The sequence below is a fragment of the Otolemur garnettii genome, unplaced genomic scaffold (assembly GCF_000181295.1).
Source record: "Otolemur garnettii isolate 467f Iridium unplaced genomic scaffold, OtoGar3 scaffold00064, whole genome shotgun sequence".
NCBI lineage: Eukaryota > Metazoa > Chordata > Mammalia > Primates > Galagidae > Otolemur > Otolemur garnettii.
In genome coordinates this window covers 8,393,496-8,400,224 of record NW_003852459.1, presented here as the reverse complement: position 1 = coordinate 8,400,224, position 6,729 = coordinate 8,393,496, and positions in this window count along the sequence as shown.

Below are 6,729 nucleotides of genomic sequence, written 5' to 3'. Positions count from 1 at the left end.
CAAATGCTGATGGAATAAATCAGATGTTGGGGCAGTTGGGGTATGGAAGTGAGAAGAGAGACCTTACATTGCCACATTTAGTTTTAAAAGGACCCTTCGAGGTATGTCCCCACATATTATTTGGGGTGCGGACTAATCACAGCCCACCCATGGCCACTTTTAAGGGAAACTGCCCCACCTGGCTGCCGTGCAGAGGGGCCACACTGGGATCTGGGCTCCCTTCCCCACTATCGGAGCACAGTTCCCTAGAGCAGAAGCAGCCAACCTATGACTGCCAGGGCTCTGTGGGAGAGAGACCAGAGTGGAAATGACTTCCACAGCAAGAAAGCTCTGAGCAAATCAAACTGTGCCATAGGAGCAAATACGGAAGGTGAGATAAAGACGTCACAGGGCCCAGAAAGCCATGAGGGGTTCAAAGATGTGAGTAAGCAGAAACTGCACCAGAGGAGAGTCAGGAAGCCAGTTCCTAGGAAAAGACACCCAAAAGCAGTATAATTGGAAATTCCCATTAAAGGTATTGCAATACAGAGAAGAGCCAAGTTCTGCTTCATGAGAGTCTTGACTCCCTGTGGGCCCTTCCCTACAGCCTCAGAGAGAACTGGCTAAACCACATTCTACTATACGCAGGAGGCCTTGGAGCTGGGAAACGCACTTTCATTTTCCCCACACATAAAAATGGAGACTTCCATACATTGCTAATGCCTTTCTGGTGGGCACATTAAAGTCTCCTTATGTAACAAGCATCAAGGACAGTGTAGGAACACTCCAGATGAATTTACTTTTAACTGTCAAGTGCAATAGAACTGTTCCCCATCAGCATCTTGAGAAGCAAACAAAAGAAGGATAATTAAACCCAGGCTTTCTAATAAGTGTAGTTGCAAAGGTTACAAACCACAGCAGTGTTGCCAAACTTGGTGACATCAATTTCCATTTTGTTGCAGTATGGGTCATACAGAGAATGCTGAAACCAACAAAATGAAAAGCATTCATAATTGCTATTAATAGCATGTATAAATTGATTTGTGTATTTCCCTAAATACAATCAGCCAAAGAATCTATTGAGTAGAATCCCTGCACATGAGGTGATATAAAGTGTCTACTTCCCATTGTTTTCAAAAACAAGGTGTTTCAAGTTGAGGAACTCCAACCAGTTGATGAAAACTAAATGAAAAATCTTTGTCAAGAAAATAAAGTCAATTTAATGGAGTGTGTAAGAAGCATTTTAGTGATATCAAAACCGTGGGAAATAAATGTAAAGGATCGTGAATAAAGTATCAATGATTGGCTTAAGGTTAAATGGAGATGATACATGGTGCAAGTTCACATGTGTTTGCAGCACTGGCTGCCTGCCAAATACTTGATCTTCCTGCAATGCCTTGGAGGAAGATGGGGAATTAATAATAAGCACTCATGGGAACTCAAATGCTGGTGAAGTTAAGTACTTTGTGAAAAATATTTCATGGATTCAGTTTAACAGGTATTTATTGTTGGGCACAGCCATGGTTTGCTTACTGTTGGCTCCAGTGCTGGGAGTGGGGGGAGGTGTCTGGAGACCCTCTGTGCCCAGGTTTTGTTTATAATCATCTGGTCACATCCCAGCCACTTCTTCAAGGACTAAGTTACGAGCTTCCGAGGATGGTTAGACACTAAGCTTCTTTCTCTATTATTCCTCCTTCTGCCTTTTCATTTTTATTAGGAATTCTACCAGAGATTCATTTGAAGGACAAATACATCAAAAGTTGGCTCTAATTAGAGTCTTAGAAATTTATCACGGAGGGGCAGAACTTGGGCTTCATGGTGCAAGACAGGGTGAGTAGGAAGAGGCTGATTCTCAAATGGAATAATATACGAGATTGCAAAACCATTTTCTGGCCACATTTTATAAATTATTCACTTTCACACCTATTGACCGACACAGGGCGATCCACCCATCCTCCATCCAAGAGATTCACAAGTAGAAAAAGCCATTCTCATTCAACAACCTGGTCCTGAGTGTCTACTCTGGGCCAGGCATCTACTGCATTAGAGCATAACTCATTCAAACCCCAGCTGCTGATGAACTCAAAACAGAGCTGCGGCAGCCAGCGCTCCCTGGAGGCAAACCATTAGGCAGGCCTTGACCCCTAAATGTAAGGTACTGCTGAACCCCAGCAGATTCCGAGAGCAGGCATTGCCAAGAATCTCCCAACGTGTGGTTTCTTTGCTCATCTGCACAAATCTCAGATTACACTTCCCCTAAAGGCACTTCAGGCTTCTCTGAGTAAAAGAATTAAATGCTTATTAGGATTCTGCATGTGTGCCCTGGGAACTGCATCCCACATACACGGCGCTGTCCTTGCATCGTTAGCGCAAACACTTATCCGCTCCTGACAAGGGACATCAAACCTCTGCAGGTAATTGCATTTTCAGAGCAGCTGATAATGAAAAAGGGAAGATTTGGCCTTGCCCCTTGCCTTGCTCAAAAACTAGATAAGATCTAGCATTCTTGCTTTTTTTCCCCTTCAATAATCAGTCAAAAAAATTTGCCTCAAACTATTTGACTGCTTTCCCCCTAACCATGAACTCTAAGCTTTAACCACTATTCCTTTGTTTGCAATATTTATATGTGCTTCGTTATCTTATTTAATCATGGATTATCTTTCCCCTTAATTAAACTCACATTTCACTTTGAAACTTTGTATTAAAAATAAAAATACAGATGTCATGTAGAATTATTTCACTAATATATCAGTCAAATTGCTCCCTGCCCCCAGGTAATTAAAGATGAGATATTGTTGCAACTATGATCAAAATCTTTCTTTTGTATTTCTTCAAATTCCTAAATTTTTAAAGCCAGGTGTGTATAAAAGTGCCTGATCCTGAATATTGCTAAGAAAACATCTTCCAAAATCAATGATAATCATTCAATTTATGATGAATTACAAGGAAACGCCCACTAAAGGAAATGTGGGTTTACCTATGTTAGGCAAAATCCTGCATTATTCCTTTAGTTCACTTTTCAACGTAATTATATCTTCATTTCCCTTGGTTGAGTAAGATATAAAAGTACTTTCCTTCAGAATCTGTCCAGATCCTTAAAAGCATTCTCTCAGTCCATGAATGAATTCTGAACTAAATATATTAGTTAAAATGAGAACGGTCCTTAATATTCAGGACTCATCTCTGACTCAAGATTGACTTCATAGTAAATCTAGTAATATTTAAAAATAACAAATGACTGAATACTTTAGAGAAAACATATGGAAAGATAGGAAACAAGAAAACATAATCAGATAATTTGTCTTCTTGACCGAGTTACAGTCAAGCCCTTAGGAGAGGTGGGCAGGAGTTTGCTTAAAATCAGTTCTGGACACTGAAGAGTTGACAAACCCAAGAACAAAACTAAGGAAAAATTATTTGAAGCTTCCTCTTTTATAAGGAAGCCTCTATACCTCTGCTCCCCTTAAGCTGATGGCAACAGGTCTGTACAGGAAAGAGCCCATGATCTTGGAGAAGTGAGTATTTCTGAAAGTCTCATTCATTCAGTGTCCATTTAAGTACCCAGGATATACCAGGTATTAATAAGTCAGTGTCTTACTCACTCCCTGGTTTTCACAGGTTACCCCTTGGTAAGTTTAGGTAGGGACCAAATCTGCAGGTGGCAGATTCAGGCCAGGAGGGCAGTTCCTAGGGCCAAGAAGCCAGGGACCAATTGAGGGAGGGAAAACACAGAACACCTGTCAATCATCTGGTAACCTCCCACACCTCCTGTCAATCACCTGGTAACTTCCCACCCCTTACCTCTTGTAAGCCTCTCCTGGACCAGGCCCATAAACAGAAACCCCCTGAGAGCCCTCACTGTCTTTCTCCACTCATGGAGATTGATCCATTTCTCTCTCTGAAATGGATGTTTGCTTTGTATAAGCTTTTTTCTTTTCTGCAATAAAAACTATTTGTGTGGAATTACTTCCTGTCTGTGATTACTCCATCATACCAGCCCTGCTTGTGATTCTTCCAAGCAAGGAGCCAAAGAACCAGGACAACAGTCCACCAAAAGTCCACCAGTCACAACATCTCTGTACATTTGTGAGGTGGTGTTGGCTACACAAAGCATATTCTACAGACGCCAGATACTCAGTGAAGAGAGGCTCTCTTGTGAAATAATTTGGGAAGTCCTGTGGCCTCTTACGACCCCTTGCAGATTTACAGTGCACATGAATCAAAGAACGTGGTAGGAATTGCAGGGGCCTGGGGAACTTCTCTGTCTGGGTCTGCTTATAGCTAACTGTATGCTTAGGGCAAGTTCCTACGGTTCTCAAAGGCTCGGCTGTCATCTCTGACATGGTAGCATTGTGTAAGCCTCCCCGCACAGCCTCTCACTGTTGGACTCTGCAGCGGACCGTCTGGCTGCCCACTCAGATCCATTTCTTCCTACTTCCTTTCTAATCCTATTTTGATAAGCTGTCTACTCTCCAACTGTGCACCCTACTTGCCTCAGGGGACACTGAGTCACATTGCCTTTAGCTGTATTAACCCAAGGCCGACCACATCTTCCTTGCTTGTGGTTTGCTGAGAGGCTGGGTGAGACCTCCTTTACTTGGAGAGCTTCTAGAGGCTTCCCTCTGTCTATTCCCCCCAGACACAGGGTGGGCAGTATGGGACAGCTGTGGCCATCTAGTTACAAAGGATACAAGAGAGGTGAGAACCAAAAGAACAGTAGAGAATGAAGCTAGAACTACTGGATACAGTCCACTTTGAACCCCACTCTCCTCCAAACTTCCAGCTGTGAAGGCCAAGAAATTCATTTACACCAACTTGGGACTCCTTATTATTTGTAGCTGAAGTTATCTGATTGCCACAGCACTCTAGGAAAGATACCTTCCCTAGTGGGCGACCCTCACAAACCTTACCAGAGTCTATCTCCTGTACTGCTTTCCCATGTTGCCTGCTGTCTTTTGGACAATGTTGGCACCAGGACTGGTTTTGAGTCTAGGCTTATCCCCCGTGGATGGGCTCACCTTGCCCTTTGCTTTGTTTAGCTTCTCACTGCCTCCCTCAGCCCTGACCCCAGTCAACAGTCAGAACACTGGACATCCAGCTTGCCTGGAAGGGAACCCAGACTCCCTCTCTGGGGTTCCTACTTGTCCCAGGCATCCCACAACCATTCTCAACATGGCAGCCTTGCCAAGCCATAATATCCTCCAACTGCTCAGGCCCCTTAGCTGGGATTAATATTTATGAACTAAGAAAGACATGTGGAGCTCTCAGCCTTATGCTGAGGCCCTGGGCTCTTGTCTGTAAATATCATGTGCTAATGCTACCAGTGTAAGGATTACCTATATTAGAATCAGACGCTTATTAAAATGCAGATTCCCAAGCCTGCTACTTAGGATATACTCTTAGCATCGAAGTCTACTTCTCACAGCCCAACTGTGGTGAACTCACACTGTGGACCACCCTGAGGGCAGCTCAGCTTTCAGCCTCAGCATCAGATGAAATAGAGGCCAAGGCAATGGGGAGGGCAGCTGGGAAGGAGACAGAATTGTGAAGGTGGAGGGAGCATGAGAAGTGCACCAGAAAGATGCTGCTGGGTTTCTGATGCTCAGTCGGGAACAGTGCCTAAAAGAGGGCTCGAGTCACCTCACGTGTTTGCTTTCCAGTTTCTTCAACTTTCACCTGTATGCATCCACTAACCTTTGTGTTCAGGCATGATTTGTACCCAGACACATCCAGCATCACTGTATAACCTCCTATGAATCATACAGTCGATATCAAAAGATGAGGTGAAAAAGAAAATGTGCAAGTTCCAAAGAACATAGCAAACTTATGTTAGCTGGTGATCTACATGTCACCAGAGTTTTGCCTAAGAGTCACCTCACAAACATGAAATGTATTTTCCAGATTCATGCTGCACCTCACCTCCCATCATGCTGCTCATTTCATGCTTTGTGTGGCTTTTTATGTTCTTTCCCAGAGAGAAAGAGAAGCCAATCCACTGTCTTCTTTTATCTTTTGAAACAACAAAGTATAGATTGCATGGGAAATAATGCCTATAATTTCTGATGGCTAACGTTGACTCAGAATTGAATTTAGGGAGTTTGAATATAGGTGGAGAAGAAAGTGTTAGGTACCAGTACTTTCTTTCTTAAAGAATGATTCATGGATGGGAATTCAGTGTTTATTCTAGAATATTGAGCTATTCAAAAATGGACCTTGATCAGCCATGCCATCAGACCTTCCTCCTATTCATAGCTAAATCTCCTTATCTCTTTTATGACAATAAATCTGCACATTTCCCTTCTTTCCTGACCCCACTATTCCAATCATCATTTCAATCAACATTTATTTTTTTTGGAGACAGAGTGTCACTATGTCACTACTCAGTAGGTGCCCTGGTATCATAGCTCACAGCAACCTCCAACTCTCGGGCTTAAGCAATTCTCTTGCCTCAGCCTCCTGAGTAGCTGGGACTACAGGCACCAGTCACGGTACCTGGCTATTTTTTCATCGCAGTTGTTATTGTCGTTTAGCAGGCCTGGGCCAGGCTCGAACCCACCAGCCTTGGTGTATGTGGCCAAGTGCCCCGTCATTGTACATTTTGATGCCAAAGTATTTCTCATTTTCTTGCACACTAGAGACAGATTAGTCGGAGGTCTGGGATATATGACCATTTCAAGTCCCCATGCAATGGACTTAAAAATCCATTCAATGAACCCTAAACACTTGATTTACTTTCTGGAGTTCAGTTTA